The sequence below is a fragment of the Ochotona princeps genome, chromosome 9 (assembly GCF_030435755.1).
Source record: "Ochotona princeps isolate mOchPri1 chromosome 9, mOchPri1.hap1, whole genome shotgun sequence".
Classification (NCBI taxonomy): Eukaryota; Metazoa; Chordata; class Mammalia; order Lagomorpha; family Ochotonidae; genus Ochotona; species Ochotona princeps.
Window position 1 is genome coordinate 79,733,596 of NC_080840.1, and position 19,819 is coordinate 79,753,414.

At 48.6% G+C, this 19,819-nt stretch overlaps 1 protein-coding gene and 1 pseudogene across 1 annotated transcript in view; both read right to left on the bottom strand.

The window, feature by feature from the left end:
• LOC131481127 (zinc finger protein 570-like) overlaps positions 1-19,819 on the bottom strand; it is a gene marked incomplete at its 3' end in the record, with an annotated part of 533,548 nt that overhangs the window by 391,810 nt on the left and 121,919 nt on the right. The gene's annotated exons all lie outside the window — the stretch shown is intronic.
• On the bottom strand, positions 9,082-14,633 carry LOC101528530 (transcription factor SOX-2-like; annotated as a pseudogene).

The window sequence follows — 19,819 nt, forward strand, 5'->3', positions numbered from 1 at the left end:
CAGCCTCCTCCATGGAAGACATGAGGGCCAAGTCTACTGCTCCCACTGAGCCTGGCCTCTCCTCAAGGCAGAACTGCCTCTGGTTGGGGTCCTGACGGGGACATCTCGGGACGGTAGGCGAGTAGCTGGGAGACTGAGGAGACAGTGGTGGGAGAGGGCTCATGGGGGAGGAACAGGGTGAATTTCCTGCCACACTAGGAGCTCCCTCATTCAGGGGGGCTGACTCCCCCACAATGACACAACTGCTAAACAAGGAGCAAGACGAGATGGAAGAGAGAGTGAGGCACATGGGGCTGGGAGATCTTAAGTTCCCTGAGTTGGCAGGAATCCTATGGCGTGGGTTGTCTGACTCAGGCTGAAGGGGTGTGGTCATAGTTGGGGAGTAGCTAGGTGCCACGTTATGGCTACCGGATGGCACTGCAGAATTGGTTGTCCTTGGGGAGGAGGTGGCGGAAGAGGGAAAATTTTGTATAGATGTGCTTGGTTGTGTTGGTGACAATGATGGGTGGCGTGAAGCCATTAGAGACATGGCGGCAGATGTGGGAATTCTCATGGGGGATTCTGGAACTGTGAAGGGGTTGCTGGGATGCAAGGAAGGATTGTGAGGGGATTCAGGTGGGGTGAAGACCGTGGAGTCAAGCTCTGGTAAGCCCTCAGAAGAACATTCAGATGGAACCCCAGTCTCCTCCATGGAAGACACGAGGGCCAAGTCTACTGCTCCCACTGAGCCTGGGCTCTCCTCAAGGCAGAACTGCCTCTGGTTGGTGTCCTGACGGGGACATCTCGGGACGGTAGGCGAGTAGCTGGGAGACTGAGGAGACAGTGGTGGGAGAGGGTTCATGTGGGAGGAACAGGGTGAATTTCCTGCCACACTAGGAGCTCCCTCATTCAGGGGGGCTGACTCCCCCACAATGACACAACTGCTACTCAAGGAGCAAGACGAGATGGAAGAGAGAGTGAGGCCCATGGGGCTGGGAGATCTTAAGTTCCCTGAGTTGGCAGGAATCCTATGGCATGGGTTGTCTGACTCAGGCTGAAGGGGTGTGGTCATAGTAGGGGGGTAGCTAGGTGCCACGGGAGACAATCTGTGGGGTTGGGTTGAGGGGATGGGAGACTGGATGGGGAACCCTCGGTTGGTCTGGGCATCCCCAAGTGAGTCATGTGTGATGTTGCTCAGATTATCCAAGTTGTTGCACAGCTGCTCTTGGGAGCTGGGAAATTCCCCTCGGGTAGAGGTTGGGCTGCACGTTGAGGGAAGGGTGAGCATGTGGTAGATGGTGGAGACCCCTGAGGACTCAGAGTATGGCCCTGGGAATGACACTGCAGAATTGGGTGTCCTAGGGAAGGAGGTGCCAGAAGCGGAAGAATGATGTATCGATGGGTATGGTCGTGTTGGTGACAATGATGGGTGGTGTGAAGCCATCGGGGAAATGGTGACACATGTGTGACTCTCTGTGGAGGATGCTCGCACAGTGAAGGGGTTGCTGGGAACCAAGGGGGAATACTGAGGGGATTCAGGTGGGGTGAAGACTGTAGAGTCAGTCTCCTGTGTGCCCTCAGAAGAACATTCAGATGGAACCCCAGCCTCCTCCATGGAAGACATGAGGGCCAAGTCTACTGCTCCCACTGAGCCTGGCCTCTCCTCAAGGCAGAACTGCCTCTGGTTGGGGTCCTGACGGGGACATCTCGGGACGGTAGGCGAGTAGCTGGGAGACTGAGGAGACAGTGGTGGGAGAGGGTTCATGTGGGAGGAACAGGGTGAATTTCCTGCCACACTAGGAGCTCCCTCATTCAGGGGGGCTGACTCCCCCACAATGATACAACTGCTAAACAAGGAGCAAGACGAGATGGAAGAGAGAGTGAGGCACATGGGGCTGGGAGATCTTAAGTTCCCTGAGTTGGCAGAAATCCTATGGCATGGGTTGTCTGACTCAGGCTGAAGGGGTGTGGTCATAGTAGGGGGGTAGCTAGGAGCCACGGGAGACAATCTGTGGGGTTGGGTTGAGGGGATGGGAGACTGGATGGGGAACCCTCGGTTGGTCTGGGCATCCCCAAGTGAGTCATGTGTGATGTTGCTCAGATTATCCAAGTTGTTGCACAGCTGCTCTTGGGAGCTGGGAAATTCCCCTCGGGTAGAGGTTGGGCTGCACGTTGAGGGAAGGGTGAGCATGTGGTAGATGGTGGAGACCCCTGAGGACTCAGAGTATGGCCCTGGGAATGACACTGCAGAATTGGGTGTCCTAGGGAAGGAGGTGCCAGAAGCGGAAGAATGATGTATCGATGGGTATGGTCGTGTTGGTGACAATGATGGGTGGTGTGAAGCCATCGGGGAAATGGTGACACATGTGTGGCTCTCTGTGGAGGATGCTCGCACAGTGAAGGGGTTGCTGGGAACCAAGGGGGAATACTGAGGGGATTCAGGTGGGGTGAAGACTGTAGAGTCAGTCTCCTGTGTGCCCTCAGAAGAACATTCAGATGGAACCCCAGCCTCCTCCATGGAAGACATGAGGGCCAAGTCTACTGCTCCCACTGAGCCTGGGCTCTCCTCAAGGCAGAACTGCCTCTGGTTGGGGTCCTGACGGGGACATCTCGGGACGGTAGGCGAGTAGCTGGGAGACTGAGGAGACAGTGGTGGGAGAGGGCTCATGGGGGAGGAACAGGGTGAATTTCCTGCCACACTAGGAGCTCCCTCATTCAGGGGGGCTGACTCCCCCACAATGACACAACTGCTAAACAAGGAGCAAGACGAGATGGAAGAGAGAGTGAGGCACATGGGGCTGGGAGATCTTAAGTTCCCTGAGTTGGCAGGAATCCTATGGCGTGGGTTGTCTGACTCAGGCTGAAGGGGTGTGGTCATAGTTGGGGAGTAGCTAGGTGCCACGTTATGGCTACCGGATGGCACTGCAGAATTGGTTGTCCTTGGGGAGGAGGTGGCGGAAGAGGGAAAATTTTGTATAGATGTGCTTGGTTGTGTTGGTGACAATGATGGGTGGCGTGAAGCCATTAGAGACGTGGCGGCAGATGTGGGAATTCTCATGGGGGATTCTGGAACTGTGAAGGGGTTGCTGGGATGCAAGGAAGGATTGTGAGGGGATTCAGGTGGGGTGAAGACCGTGGAGTCAAGCTCTGGTAAGCCCTCAGAAGAACATTCAGATGGAACCCCAGTCTCCTCCATGGAAGACACGAGGGCCAAGTCTACTGCTCCCACTGAGCCTGGGCTCTCCTCAAGGCAGAACTGCCTCTGGTTGGTGTCCTGACGGGGACATCTCGGGACGGTAGGCGAGTAGCTGGGAGACTGAGGAGACAGTGGTGGGAGAGGGTTCATGTGGGAGGAACAGGGTGAATTTCCTGCCACACTAGGAGCTCCCTCATTCAGGGGGGCTGACTCCCCCACAATGACACAACTGCTACTCAAGGAGCAAGACGAGATGGAAGAGAGAGTGAGGCCCATGGGGCTGGGAGATCTTAAGTTCCCTGAGTTGGCAGGAATCCTATGGCATGGGTTGTCTGACTCAGGCTGAAGGGGTGTGGTCATAGTAGGGGAGTAGCTAGGTGCCACATTGTAATGTCGGAATGAAAATGCACAATTTTTTGTCCTAGGAGAGGAGATTCCAAAAGATAAAATATGATGCATCGATGAGCATGGTTTTGTTGGTGACAATGACCTGTGGTGTGAATTCATTAGGAAATTGGAATCACGTTTTTTGCTCCCTCTGGATGATGTTCGCACAGTGTTGTCGTCACTGGGATATTCGAAAAATCCTTTTTGCGATTCTGTTCTAATATCTGGGGAGTCAGGCCTGGAGGACCCTTCAGAAAAACTAGAGTGATTCCTAGTTTTCATTGAGAAAGACATTACAGGAAGTAAGCTGCAATTCCCTGGCCTGTGTTGAAATCTACAAGTAACGGGCGTGAAAAAATTTTTGAGCCTGAGGCTACCGGATTTGGGCTATTGTTGGATAAAGACAGGGTGTGTATGTGTGTGTGTATGTGTGTGTGTGTGTTTGTTTACTGTGTGTGTGTTTTGGTTGTGTGTGTGTATTGGTTGTGTGTTTGGGTGTGGTTTTTTGTGTGTTGTTATTTGGTTGAGGGTTACTGGAGAGCCTCTCTCAAATACGCGAGAATATCCAGAACACAAAAGACAGGCCCACTCACCCAAGTGCTCTGTCGATCCGTGTTACGATTCAAAGTTGTAGGATGCTCGCAGGATGCTCTGGGAAGCTGTGCAGTGCAGAAACCTGTTGTGCAGTTCACTTTCCTCAGAGAAAATCCCAGCTCATTGCCTTGGCAAGGGCCTTAAGTATCTGAGGTGGGCAGGGCTTATCGGAAGGGGCAGTGCTTCCTGTCAACTGACAGCCTAACTGCCGCCTAGACTCATCCCACATGCAGTTGCTCTTCTGATTGGTCACTCTTAGGCACCATCTAAAGCTGACCCGGGGGTATCCCACTCTCTACATCTGTTTATGCCTTTCATCCCTGTGGTGCGAATAGCTTCACCCCCATCCCCGGTATTTTTCGCCTTGAGGTAGTTTGTGTAGAAAGAGATGTTGCCCTGTGAGTTCATTTGAGAAACCCCCAGAACCTGTCAACAGTGAACTCATTGGATTGGAATGTGTTCCCTGGAGCCTATTAACATAATCAGTTCACCTGGGAAGGGCTTGCATGGAGTCATTTTGATAATCCCATGATTTAGACTGAAGTTCAAGTTTCCACCCTCCTCCACCTATCATCTAGGTTCAGTTCCCTCTTCAGCCCTGGGGTAAAGTTTGGATCCCACCCAGTACATTCCAATCTTTGAGGTGACACCAGGAAACACTCCCAGCATCTATCACCCCATTACAGGACCATCAACGCACTGCAGGAGAGCAGGCTCACTTGAAGACCTTCCAGAACAACAGACTCGCACGTTGGTCACCTGGAGGACAGCCTGCACAGCGGACCTGGGGAGATACGCTTCCCCCGAGGCAGCAGGGACAAGGCTGTTCTATTGGACACAGAAAGAAAATGTGGACTAAACAGAGAGCAAGTGCCAAGGGCTCTGTGGTGATCTTTTGTGCATACCACATTAAATTTTTCTCTCTTTTTTTAATATACTGGGGCATGTTTCTATTAATATTATTATAGTTTTGACAATCTTTACATAGTTAATCAGGGTAAAAAGGTTCAAGGGCTATAGGAAAGTGAGAGTTTTTCTCTTTTTTAAGATTTACTTATTTTTTTTGAATGGCAGATGTACAGAGAGGAGGAGAGACTGGAAGATCTTCTGTCTAATCATTCACTCCCAAAGCAGCCGCAACCACCCCAGCTGATCCCATCTGATGCCAGGAGGCACGAGCACCTCTCATGTCTCCCACACAGGTGCAGGGTCCCAAGGCTTTGGACTGGCCTTGACTGCTTTCCCAGGCCAGTACCAGGGAGCTAGATCGCAAGTGGGGCTGTGGAGACACAAAACCATGCCCATATGGGATCCTGGTGCTTGCAAGGCAAGGACTTTTAGCCCCTGGGCTTCTGCACTGGGTCCTTGGTGTGATGTTTTCACAGGCCAAGACAAACAGCTGAATCATTGGTGCTCTGGCTCGCTGCTTGCTTGCTCCTGGTGCAGAAACCAGTGCTTGTACCCAATCAAAGCTTGTGACAAGGGTCATTCAGGGCTCAGCCCAGTGTTGCATTAGCCAGTATTCTCTGTTGTCCAGGGTCCCTTAGGAAGCCCGGCTGGGTGAGCCCTCCAGGCAGGGCACTCCACCCTCCACACCCCACTTAGGGACATCAGTCACACCTAGACACACACAGGGTGGGTCCTTGCATCCAAGAAGTCATGTTGGTTCCTATTAGCTTCTTTTTTTTATTTAACATATTTTATTATTATACCTCAAATACCAAAAATGATAGGAGCAACATACAAAGTAAAATTATAAAGCAGCTTAACACATAAACAAAGATAGAAAGATTCCTGAGAAAATGTTGTTAAGTCTTGCCTGGCAAAACTTAAAATGATAATACATCAAGGCAATATATTTTATATCCCTTAAATGGAAGGTTAATTCATTTTCTAACACCTATCTAAACAACAAAAATATTATCATAACAATTTGGCAAATAAAAACCATGACCATCATCATCAAAGAAAGGGCCTTTCATACAATTTGAACACATCATTTTTTAAAAAAGAAAATACTCCTATTAGCAGGACATAATATGATTAAACCATCAAAGAAAATTACTTTTTTTTTTTTTTTTACTATTTTTCGGATTGACATCATTTCATAACAGCCACATCAATCACAGCAACAATAACAACATCAGCAACAAATTGTAGCACCTTGATAAAATAATGTGCCTCTGAGTAAGCAACACATGCTTAACTAAAACGAAACACAGAATTCTCTTAGGAACTATGATGCCATTGTATACTTCATGGGCACTTGATGAACTCTATTAGAGAAAAGGAATTATTTGGAAGCAAGCAAACCAATATAAAAACATCAAAACATATGAGATACAGCCAAAAGAGCAAACAGACACTCAAAAAACAGTATAGATTGGACTATTGGATTTACCCTTTCCATGTTGGCTTCCTTATATGAGAGAGAGTATATGGTATTTGTTCTTTTGTGATTGACTCATTTCACTGAGCATAATGGTTTCTAGTTGGGACCACCTGGTTTAAAATAGAATAATATCATTCTTCTTGACACCTGAATAATATTCCATTGAGTAGATGGAAACAACCTAGTAAATATGCTTTCTTCAGAAAAAAATGTTTCATTCAAATAAAAGCACAAAATGTAATCACTGGTACTGACTATTAACAGTTAAAAGTATCCATACTAACTATTGTCAATACAGTTTGAGGAAAATTACATCAGGGCCTGGCTCCTGGCCTTGCCCTGTCCAGCCCTGAGAATTTCAATCTTTTGGGAGCAGGAACCACCAGATAGAAGCTTTCTCTCTGTTTCTGTCCTTTCCTGTCTCTGCCTAACTCTTTCCAAATAAGTAAATACATTTTAAAGGCACCTAAGGATAAATGATCTTGTGCTGACTCAAATGGTAATTGAAATGAGACCTTGGAAAATTGCAAAGTATTGTCATAAAAAACAATGGATTTGGCCCCTGCGCGATGGCCTTGTATCTAAGGTCCTGCCCTTGAATGTGCTGTGATCCCATATGGGCGCCGGTTCTAATCCCGGAAGCTCCACTTCCCATTCAGCTCCCTGCTTGTGGCCTGGGAAAGCAGTCAAGGACAGTCCAAGCTCTTGGGACCCTGCACCTGTGTGAGAGACCTGAAGAAGTTCCTGGCTCCTGGCCTCGGATCGGCACAGCACTGGCCCTTGCGGCCACTTGGGGAGTGAATCATCGGACAGAAGATCTTCCTCTCTGACTTTCCTTCTCTCTGTATATCTAACTTTCCAATAAAAATAAAATAAACCTTTCTTTAAAAATGCAACTAAAATAGAAAAGAATCAGATTACAACAATGTATATCTATTCCTTCACTACCTGAGCTCCCACTGTGTCAGGCAGGAAACCAGCGGTAGATGCAGCTCCATCAGCAAAGCTCTCTTGTGCTAGAAGCTTTTCCACGCAGCAAGTACTGTGGACTTTGGCTGTGTCCCCCACTAGAGTTCACGTTGGAAACTTTGTTCCCCAAACTCATATGCTGATTGCATTTGGAGGGGATTAGGTGCAGCTGAGGTCATCAGGTAGGGCTAGCAAGAAGGCATTAGTGACTTTAGAAAAAGAAGAAAAGGGCCCGGCTGTGTGGCCTGGCGGCTAAAGTCCTCGCCTTGCACGTGCCAGGATCCCATATGGGAACTGGTTCTATTCTTTTTTTTAAGATTTATTTATTTATTTTTATTACAAAGTCAGATATACAGAGAGGAGGAGAGACAGAGAGGAAGATCTTCTGTCTGATGATTTACTCCACAAGTGACTGCAACGCCCGTGCTGCACCGATCTGAAGCCAGGAGCCAGGAACCTCTTCCAGGTCTCCCACACGGGTGCAGCGTCCCAAAGGCTTGGGCTGTCCTCGACTGTTTTCCCAGGTCACAAGCAAGGAGCTGGATGGGAAGTGGAGCTTCCGGGATTAGAACTGGCACCCATATGGGATCCCAGGGCGTGTTCAAAGTGAGGACTTTAGCCACTTTCCCCAACCAGGTCTGCCGCTGGGGTGTTCTATGGGCAGGTCCTGCTTCCCCTGGGAGTCAGAGGCTGGAGTCTTTCAAAGGTGTCTCTATTTACCATGGGTTAGGGTCTAGGGCCTTCCCCGGTGGGGGAGTTTCTTTCCCCCAAGGGGTGGTGGCTGAGGTCTTCCAGGGGAAGTCGCTCCCTCCCACTTCAGGGACGGATTCTGCTTTCTTTTGGTTGGGGCTGAGGTCATCTTAGGAATGTTCTCTTCCCCACAGGGTTGGGCGCTAGGCTTCTTCCATGTTCGGTGCTGTAGTCCTTCAGGGGTGGGTTCTGATCGCCCCTGAATCAGGGGTTCAGTTTTTCCAGGGGTGGACCATGCTTCCACCCCTGTCATCAGGGGCTGGAACCATCCAGGGGCCTTGATGCTTCCCTCCCTTCTCACTGTCCCACCCCCACTGGAATAAAGGTCTTCCAGGGGCAGGAAACTACCCACAGGAAAGCTGGACCCACCCCTGGAGAACCCCAACCTCCTACCCAGGGCTAACTAGAACCTACCTCTGGAAGACTCCAGCATCCCATCCAGGGAGAGCCAGGACCTGCCCCTGGGTAGTTCCTTGATTCTGCTCTGTGGTCCCTGCCTTTGCTGCCTCTATGCATGGCTGGATGTGGTGACTCATCACCCTTACTCTGTTCGTGCTTGCAAGATGGACTCCTGGTGCCATTTCCTGCTTGACTTCATCCCACAGCCTGCTGTGACCCAGCACAGGGTTTGACCCAGGGCCAGCTGCACACTCCTCTCTGCCTGTCTCAGGCCATGCTGATGGGCACCTGTACCTTCCTGGAGGTCACAGGACAGAGAACAAGGGACCTTACACTGAGGCCATGGCAGATTGATTGATTTGAAAGGCATGGTAACAGAGGGAAAGAGATCTTTCAGGGTTAGACTAAGCTAAAGCTAGGAACCAGATACTTCAGCCAGGCCTTCCAGGTGCAATAAGCAGGGAGTTGGATCAGAAATGGAGCTGCCAGGACTCAAACGGGTGCTCTGATATGGGATGGTAGTTTACAGATGTAAGTTTGACCCAGGGCACAGTAATTCCAACACAACTTCTGAGTAGTGGGATAATGAATACTGTCTTCTTTATCATTTGTTTATATTTTCTAAAGTCAAGAGACTTGTTTATGTTTTCTAAAATCATTAGAATCACATGTCAGACCTTGATTTTTTTTTTTTTTCAATCTAACGGAAACTTTGCGAACTGCAACTCTATTTTTTTCTGGTCTCAAGCCCCACCATCACATTCAGGGTACTTGGACATGGTCTTGTGTGCTTCCCTCAAATAACTCTTCTTTATTTTCATTTTTATTTAAAATACTTTCTAATTACTACAGAGATGGAATCAGTCACATAAAACAAAAATGCACACCTAAAACACACACAGCTGTTGGAAATAACATCCATACTGCAAAGACCAAGAGATCAAACAAAATTGTAAAATTTAGTATACTTTGTGGTAAGAAATCAACTCCTAGCTCTTGGCTCCTGGATTTGGATTGGCTCAGCTCTGGCTGTTGCTGCAACTTCGGGATTGAACCAGCAGATGGAAAATCTTTCTCTCTGTCTCTCCTTCTCTCTGTAGACCTGATTGTCCAACAAAAACAAAATCAATCTAAAAAAAAAAAAAACCACCTGTGATGTCACAGGATTCTCCCCTAGCACACACACACGTATATGTGTGTAGAGAGTCTGACAGACAAGAAAACACATTGATCCAAAGGGCTTGAATGGATGGGAGGACATTTACTTGCATTTCTTCCCTGCTGTAGATGTGCACATCACAAAGATCCAGACTGGATGGCACCAAGTGGCCCATCAGGCTCTGTGTTGGCCCTTCTTGCACTGTTACAGCACTACCCACAATTAGTGGCAACTTTCCGGAAAGTTCTAAAACAACAGCTTCTTCTACTACTACTTTTTTTTTATTAATAGTACCATGAGACTCAGATTTGTTTGTTGGGTTTGACAAGCAGGCTGGGGCATGGAAAGTGTCTCCTGGGTTCATCTGACCTGGCAGTGCCAAGGCTGGTTGATGGGGAGGATGTGTTGTGGGACATGTTACTCTGGCCAAGCCAGTCTGTCCCTAGAGCGAGCTGCAGGCAGAGCGCCTGGAGAAGCCTGAGGGAGGCATGACAGGCTGGCTAGAAGCACAGGCTCTGCCAGCTCTGAAGACGTGTGTTTGCTGCAGCAGCCAAGGCAGGAATGGTAGATGTGCTGTGGACCCAGGGAGAGTGAGCCTATTCTGGAAGAGCAAGATGGAGGACAGCGGTGTTAGGGCTCCTGTCAGAGCCAGCCTAGAGCTGACAGCCTCCTGCAGGGCTATAGCCCATCCATTGTCCACCCATTGTAAACATGGCAGCCTCTTGTTGCTGTCCAACTCACCTGGTTACTAAGGCGGGGCCGACCAACCCACTCTTTCATAAAGACCCATCTAACTCTGACATTGAGGTCACTCTCTGAAGGAAGGGAGAGCTGACCCAGGCTGGAAGGTTGGTTTACCTGACTCCTTCACAAACTGCTGTTTAGCAAACAGGCTGGGGCCACAGGTTTGTGGACAGAAGGGGCCCGGCCCTGGACTTCACTTCCTAAAGAGAGCAGGGCAGCCCAGCCAGGTGGCCTAGAAGCTAAAGTCCTTGCCTTGAACATGCCAGGATCTCATATGGGCACCGGTTCTAATCCCGACATCCCCGCTTCGCATCCAACTCCCTGCTTGTGGCCTAAGAAAACCTTGGGACCCTGCACCCCTGTGGGAGACTGGAGAAAGTTACTGGCTCCTGGCTTCAGGTTGGTTGAGCACCAGCCATTGTGGTCACTTGGGTTTGAATCATCTTTCTCTGTCTCTCCTCCTCTCTGTCTATCTGACTTTGTGAAAAAAACAAAATCAATTCAAGGGGGAAAAAAAGACAGAGGGTCTTGGACTGCAGACATCCACCATTCTCTGGCTTCTCTGTCCACATTGTATTACTGCTAGGCCTTACGTCTCCCGGAACTCCAGAAAGTACACAAATCAGAAATACAAGGCATCTTAGAGTTAACATCTTTCCTGTCCCACTCAAGCAGTAAACAGATTGTGAGGAATACACACATACAGGGCCCATGTTCAGGGGCTACCTGGAGACCTAAGACCAAGCAGGTACTGGGGAGACCAAGAGTCAGAGTGTCAGAGCAATGGAAGCATGTGACCAAGAGAGTGAGCCCTACCCATCAGAGTCCACTGTGGGGGTTTCTGACAGGAGTGGTTACACAACAATGCAATACTGGCCTTCTCAGGTTCCAGATAGGTAAGCATACCAGGTGGGCAGGAGGAAACATCCAGGTATTGGCATGGGGTGTGGCTTCCAAACTGGTGACCCTGAACTGCCTGCCTAGCCCACAACATTTGGAGAAGGAAGACACATGTCTCACCTCTTTTTTCTATGCGAGTTAGTAGACATTACTGCCCATTGAGAAAAGTTTCTTTCTCTCTGCCCTTGGGGTGACTCATGTCAACCCTTTCCTGAGATGGTGCTGAATGGACACAATTTCCATCTTTTCCATGGGTGTTTCCTCCCTTGGTGCCCCTCCTGTTACTAGGGCAGGCCACCTTCCTTCTGCTTCTTAAATAAACCCTGCTTTGCAAAATGAAGTTGTCTACATGAACATTTTTTCATGAGACAGGAATAGGTTGTTGCAGTGTTTCGTGTTGATTTCCCTACCACACTAGCCCACTTTGCCTGCAACAGCGGGAAGGCTATGGGGGCAGGCTAGAAATGAGTGTGGTGGGACTGAGCCCTCCTGGCTCTGGAGGAGCTTCCAAGTAGGTTAGGTGTGTCGGAGATGACACTGGAGGGTCAGGTAAAGAGGCAGAGTGGGCATGTTGAGTAGCATGGGACTCAAGGTGTGCAGGCTGGGACTGCAGGGTCACCGCCTAAAGGGGCCCAGCCCTGGAGTGGCTGGCAAGCACACTGCCTGCTGAGGGAGTGAGATCGTTGGCTAAGCCCAACTCGCTCTCAAGCTCCGGAAAGTGAACAGTGTGGCAGTGCTCCTGGGATAGAGCCCAGGCTGTCTAACCGAGCCTGGCCGTGGCTGGGCAAGTGGGGTGATTGAAGTTGTTATGTTAAAGAAACCCTTCACCACCTCCCTCCTGTCCATGCAATTCAGCCTGGCCCTGAAATGGAGGACTACAGGCTGTAGGAGCAGGGACACCAGCCAGGATGAATTGCTATGAAGCAGATGGCAGGCAGAGAGGGGGCGCACAGTGCACTGGCTTGTCCAGCTTGTTCCTGGAATAGTGGCCAGTGGGTTTCTTGGGCTCTGGGCTTACTGCCATGACCCATTGGCTCTGAAATTCATGGTGTGCATACTAGGTGTACATCTAGGTGTACATGGGGATACTGACCAAGCAGCATGTGGGGCTGAGCAACCTTCGAGCTAGGGCTGAGGGGTGCACTGGCCTAGGGAGCTGGAATGATGTAACCCTGGAACAATAGAGTGCATGCTGAGGGCCAGGAATGCTGTCTGAACAGGCCTGGCCCTAGATCAGTGGTAGGGGGCAATGGTGAGGTTGGGTTAGTGACACATGGAACAATAGCTGAGCCCACCTGACCCTTGAGTGACTTGCAAGCAAGCTGGGAAGGTGGGACAGGGTCAAGGGGGGGCGGGATTGTTAGCAGAGTGGACATCCAGCAGGCTGGGGGCACAGGGGATACCAGCTGAACTGGCCAGTCCTTGCAGTGGTGGTCTATGAGCTTCTTGGCAGGGCAAGTCCCCACATGCAGCTTGTTCTATGAACAGCTTGTTGGGGGTGCTGGGTGGCTGGTAGTGCCCACCTGGTTCTACAGCAGCAAGTTGGAGCAGTGGGGCAGGTGTGTTGGTTTCTTGGGCTGAGTGGGCCTGGGCCTGGAGCAGTTAGAAACCTAAAGGTGCAGGGGTCATCAGCCTAGCTGTGGGATCCCGTAGCATCATGGGAGACCCGGAAGAGGTTCCTGTCTCCAGGCTTCATATTGGCTCAGCTCTAGCCATTGTGCTCACTTGGGGAGTGAATCATCCCATGGAAGATCTTTCTCTCTGTCTCTCCTCCTCTCTGTATATCCACCTTTCAATTAAAAAAAGAAAAAGTTGTGTGCAGTTTTCTTTTACTTCAGATCTATACAAGGTCCATTCCCCAGGCCCTCCCCAGTCCACCCACCAGCCAGTTTTTTTTTTTTTTTTCTGTACAAAAATAGTCCCCTCAAAAAGAAGCCCAGCATCTCTAAGTCTTTTATAAAGTTTTCTAGTCAGCGGTGCAGGTTTTGCATTGAGCGTAGAAGGGATTGGTGGTCTCCTCTGAAGCCGTCATTTGCTGTGAGTAATGAAATGTTCTTTGTCACATACCAGGATTTGTGTTGCATGCGCTTGTTTTATTTGTCATGCTTCCTTCTCACTCTACTTTTGCACCCCTCCCATTTCCTGGGTTTTTGTTTGTTTCCTTTTCCTCTGAAAATGTCTTTCCCCCATACTCCCCACCCCACTCTCACCTCCAACCTCCCCTCCAACCCCGCCCCTCGTGCTTCTCCAGTCCGCTGTCTGGTGGGCCCCCCTCACATGTGCGAGAGGGGCACACCGGGCTGCTCTGGTAGTGCTGCGACATGTGCAGTTGGCTTGGCGCCGGGGAGGTACACACTGATCGAGTTCTGGAGGTTCCCGGCCAGGCAGGGCTCCCTGGAGTGGGAGGAAGAGGTAACCACTGAGGGGCTGGAGCTGGCCTTGGACTTGACCACCTAGCCCAAGAAGCCTAGCGCCATGCCAGGTATGCTCTGCTGTGAGTAGGACATGCTGTAGGTGGGAGAGCCGTTCATGTAGGTCTGTGAGCTGGTCATGGAGTTGTACTGCAGCGAGCTGACATCATAGCAGGGCAAGGGCTGCATCTGAGTCGCACCATGCGTGTTGAGGCCCAGGTGCTGCGGGCAGCCCAGCTGGTCCTGCATCATGCTGTAGCTGCCATTGCTCCAGCCATTCACGTGGGCATAGTTGTCAATGCGCTGGTTCATAGCTGCCCCCAGCCCGGCGCCCACCCCAACCCCGCTGGCCATTCTGCTGCCTCTGGGAGCCAGTAGCCCGCCAGGCTGCGTGTACTTATCCTTCTTCAAGAGCTTCTTGGTTTTCGCCCACGGCCGATATTTATAATCTCTGTGTTTCTTCTTGTGCAGTGCTCGCAGCCGCTTGGCCTCTGTGGTGAACGGCCACTTCGCCATCTCCCACTGTTTCCCCTCGGGGCCCAGGTGTTTGCTGATGTCAAAGTTGTGTATCTTGGGGTTCTCCTGGGTCATCTTGCAACACTGCCCACGGGAACACACCATGAAGGCGTTCATGGGCCTTTTGGTTGCCGCCGACCGCCACATCCATGGTGTTGCCATTGCCTCAGCCTCCCCCAGAATTTGGCTGTGTGCCGAGCGGCTTGAGCTCCATCTCCATCTGTTGTACATGCGGGCGCTGTGTATGTGGGCCCTGCCCGCTGGGGGCCTGAGACCCTCGGCGCAGCGGCGAACTCGGAGGGGGGGCACAGCAGGAGCAGGAGGAGGTGAAGGGGAGGCGGGCGGGGCGGGGGTTGAGGAGACCAGGTGGAGGAGAGCAATTTGGGGAGGGGAGGAAGAAAGGGGACAGAGATGGCAGAGAGAGAGAGAGAGAGAGAGAAGTGAACTGGAATCTGGATCAAAAAAGCAGAGTTTCCCTCCGCCTCTGGCCGATGCCACAGCTGCCAGCTGCAACTATTATTATTATTATTGTTGTGATTTTTTGGGGGGGGCAAAGGCTTAAGTCCCGGACTCAAACTTCTTTCTGCCTTTCTTTCTCTCCGCTTCTTGTTCCCTCAGTCCTTAAAGAGGCTGCAACCTACTCTCCCCCTTGTGCAAACATTCTCTTCTCTGCCTTTACAACTCCTGATAACATTTTGAACAAGTTAATTGACACCCGTCCGAGTGCTGGTTCTAATCCCGGCGGCCATGCTTCCCATTCAGCTCCCTGCTTGTGGCCTGGGAAAGCCTTGGGACCCTGCACCCCTGTGGCAGACCTGGAGGAAGTTCCTGGCTCCTGGCTTTTTATGGGCAAGCACCAGCCTTTGTGGTCACTTGGGGAATGAATCATCGGACGGAAGAGCTTCCTCTCTGTCTCTCCTTTCTGTATACCTGACTTTGCAATCAAAATCAAATAAATCTTAAAAAGAAGAGTTGTATTTAATCAGGCACAAACATTGTTCTTAGGGCACAAGAGGCTAGGGATTCTTAAGTTTACATTTAGAAAATCTCACTGGTCAGCAAAGGGTGTAGACATGTTTGAGATGATGGAAAATTATTAGATAGGGTAAAGAACAGAGAGCAGATTACAGGAAAAGTTAGGGGCCAGGAAGTCAACAGGGAGGTACTTGGAGAACCCCTGGACACAGGGAAGAGGCGACGATCACTGAGCAGTGTTCAGGGAACAGAAAACCCATCAGCCACTGGTGAGCTGTGATCTGGACACAAAGGACAACAAGTTATCCAGAGGCAGCCACAGATCAGCCCTTGCAGCAGCCAGGTGGGAGCTTGGGTTCACATGGGGAGCTCCGGAGGTGAAGACAGGCTGGGACTGGCCATTTGTGCCAGATACTTTGGATGTGGGGACAAAGGCACCCTCCTTCACTGCTGGTGGGAGTGTAGGCTAATACAACCACTGAGGAAATCAGTATGGAGAGTGCTTGGAGAATTGCAAATAAATCTGCCATATGAACCAGCTATCCTGCTGCTAGGAATATACCCAATGGAAATGAAATCTGCATGTGAGAAGGGGATCTGTAATCCTATCCACAGTAGCACAAGCTACAATAGCAAAGACATGGAAACAATCTAGATGCGCATCCAAAGAAGAGTGGTTAAAGAAACTGTGGTACATCTACTCCATGGAATATTATTCAGCTCTTAAGAACAATTAAATTATACTATTTACAACTAGCTGGTCCCAACTAGAAACAATTATGGTCGGTGAAATGAGTCAGTCTCAAAAGAGCAAATACCATAGTGTTCTCTCTTATATCAGGAAATCAGTGTGGAATGTATAACTTCAATAATTCAATCGACACTATTTTGTTTTGTTTTGTTTTGTTTTGTTTTGGCTGCATCCCATGCATTTTGAAGTTTTTTTTATATCAGTTTTATTTATTCCAAATACTCTCTCTTTTTTAAAAAAAATATTTATCTTAATGTCAAAGTCGCATATACAGAAAGGAGGAGAGACAGAGAGAAAGATCTTCCCTCCACGGATTCACTACCCAAGTGAGCACAAGAGCCGGTGTTGTGCCAATCTGGAGCCAGGAGCCAGGAACTTCCTCCAGGTCTACCCCACAGATGCAGGGTCCCAAGCATTTGTGCCATCTTTCACTGTTCTCCCAGGCCACAAGCAGGGAGCTGGATGGGAAGTGGAGCTGCTGGGATTAGAACTGGTGCTCACATGGGATCCAGGCAAAAATACTCTCTTTTCTCTTGTCAAATTCATGGACTGAATTTGGCTGGCTCATGGACTATATGGTGCATGATTTTTTTCAAGAGACTTTTGTATCCCCGTCTTGTCACCCATGTGCTGGTTACTCAGTGGCGTGTTTTTTCATGGAGCTGTATTTTGTTGTTGTTGTTGTTGAGGCTGTTGTTCTAGCTCATACCAGTTGCTGACCTGGTTTCATTGTTTCTCAATTATGGAAATGTATAGTGATGGGGTACTGGGGTCTACCATTTCCAGATGTGGGGATATAATGCAACATTTATTCCTGCATCCAGATGACAGATGGATTCCCAATGAAACTGTTGGACAAGTGTAGACAATGGGATGCTAGACTGTCTGCATTTGTCTGTTCCAGCAATGTTCGGGTAAACTTAAATAAGAGACTGATGGAATTATAATTCCTCATGAAGGATTATGCCACTGTAGCAAAATGGGGAAAATTTGTCTGGGGTGGGACTTTGGGGGAAAATTCCAGTGTATATAAAACTCTAACACAAAATTCAAATATTCAAAATTATATATGTATATATATATAATATAACTGAAATTCTTGATGTGCTTTTAATACCCTATGTTAATCTTCAGTGGGTCAGGAGAGCAGAGAAATCTTGCACCTTCTTAGAATGTGTGAGAAAGAAATTAAATATAATCTATCAGGATTGTTACAGGTAATTTACAGACTACAGACCTGAACCTGCATTTGACACTAGCAAAAAGTATAAAGACATACAGTAGGATCCAAGAGTGATCCTGACAGCCTCTTAACAGGAAGTCATATGCGCAGAGCAGGAGGGGCCCCCAGAGTGGAACAGAAAGACAGGAGGAGACTTGTATCCTAACTCCAGATTCCTGGTACATCACCAAGAAATATCAGTATGGGCACCAAGGACTGTATCCCAAATGCCAAGGAGATCACAGGGAATTGGGGTGCCCTCATAGGCCGAGAAATCTGAGGTCAACTATTCCCTATCAGATTTCCCACACTGGATGGAAGAAGCCTAGGTCCTTCCTCACAGGATCTAACGTCTTTGGAACAACAGCCAGGAGCCCTGAGCAGTCCTCAGAAACAGAAGAACAGTAAATTTCCATCGGGACTCAGGAGAGGAGCTTTCTCTGGTCCTTACTTAGTTCCAACTTTTGCTTCCCACCCTCTCTTGCAATAACCATCAGGGTTGCTCCGCAATCCTCCCTCTCCCCCCAAAAATTAGATCAGGTAGACAGAGAGAGACCAATAAGAAAAGCTTAGAATAGTTAGGAAAAAGTCAGCTTGGAATTCCATATATCTTATTAGTTAGAACACAAAGATCAGTTATTCCTCACTAAGGTATTGAAGCTTTCTCTGCACACCCCTCCTAAAATTGCTCTGCTGCTCAATAGTTAACATATGACTTATGAGAGTTATAAGCCTGTTTGGACTATCCTAACATTTGCAAAGCTCAGGAAGAATCACACTTGAATAGTATAAGCTGCTAACTATAAAAATGAAAATAGACAGGAGACAGCTGAGTCATACCATATAACCATTTTAAGGCTTATAGCAACTGATTGTGTATATACTAAAATTGAGAAGTCAATGGAGTAGTTACAGGATATGGTTAAGATCTTGCAATTTCTAACAAATTGGTCACTCAATACCATGCTAACTAAATTCATGATGTTGTGAATTTCCATGTTTCTTCCTGTTGTTGAAGTTGTGTAGTGGCTTTTCATTGGAGGGGATGATGCTCTGCCAGCTCTACTTTTGGACCAAGGAGGGTCACCCAATGAAACTGTTGAATACATCTGGACAATGGGATGCTGGACTCTCTGCATGGACCTTGCTTATAATGACAGAATCATGACTGGAAAAGAATTGTGCTACTGTAAGAATTTGGAGGAATTCAATTTGGGGGAGGGTTTGAGGAGGGATTGGGGGAATCCCAGAGATTATGAAATCGTGTAATAAAATGAAATAATAATTAACAAAAGAAAATATTTATCTCACTTAAACTAAAAGAATTTTTTAAAGATTTATTTTATTTTTAGAGCAAAGTCAGTTATGCAGAGAAGAGGAGGGACAGAGAGGAAGATCTTCCATCTGATGGTTCACTCTCCAACTGACCACTATGGCCGGTGCTGCGCCAAACCAAAGTCAGGATCCAGGAACTTCCTCCAGGTCTCCCATGTGCATGCAGGGTACTAAGGCTTTGAGCCATCCTCCACTGCTTTCCCAGGCCACAAGCAGGGAGCAGTATAGGAAGCAGGACTGCTGGAATTAGAACTAGTGCCCATATGGGATCCCGATGCTTTCAAAGTGAGGACTTTAGCTGCTAGGCCTCCAAGCTGGGCCTAAATCAAAATTTAAGGCGTAGAAATCTTGTTTTTTGTTGTTGTTGTCTCTCTTTTTTTTTTTTTTTACTTTTGGAGGGCTCTGTTCTAGCAAGTAAGTGAACAAGTTTAGCAAGTAACATTTTGTTTTGTTTTTTTGCAAGTAGATGTTACTTAGCTTGTCCTTTCCCCCATCCCTCTGGATTAGGGTTGCGTGTGGCTGAAGCATATAAAAGAGAAAAGAAAATGCTTAAAGCTTGGAAAAACTGCAGTTTCAAGCAGAGGAAGAGGGAGGAGGAGGGGGAGAAGTGGTTGTGGCCGCTCAGGTTCTCAGTGAGGAAAGCTAGCTAGGGAACTTCAGACAGAGGAGGGTGAAGGAAGGAGTGAGATGTGAGAAGTAGGTGGAGCCCAGTGTGACTTAGAGAGAGGGGAGAGGGTGGAGGGAAATATTGCTTATTGATCAGAGCAAATAATGTTGCTTTACAGGCAGCTGGCTTATGCTGTAGGCACAAGGAATATCCTAGTGGCTGCAACGGCCAGAGCTGAGCTGATCCTAACCCAGGAGCCAGGAACTTCTTCCAGGTTTCCAACACCAGTAAAATTTCCAAAGGTACTCACAATAGGTGAGGATATATTTATAGCCTCATAGGAGTGTTTTTATATACTGATAACTAGCTATTGTGGCAATCTATTAACAAAATTAGCAAAAATGAGGGGTCTGGCACAATGGCTCAGTAGCTAAAGTGTTAGCTTGCAAGTGCTGGGATCCCATGCGTGTACCATTCATATGTAGCTGATCCACTTCCCATCCAGCTCCCTGCTTGTTGCCTGGGAAAGCAGT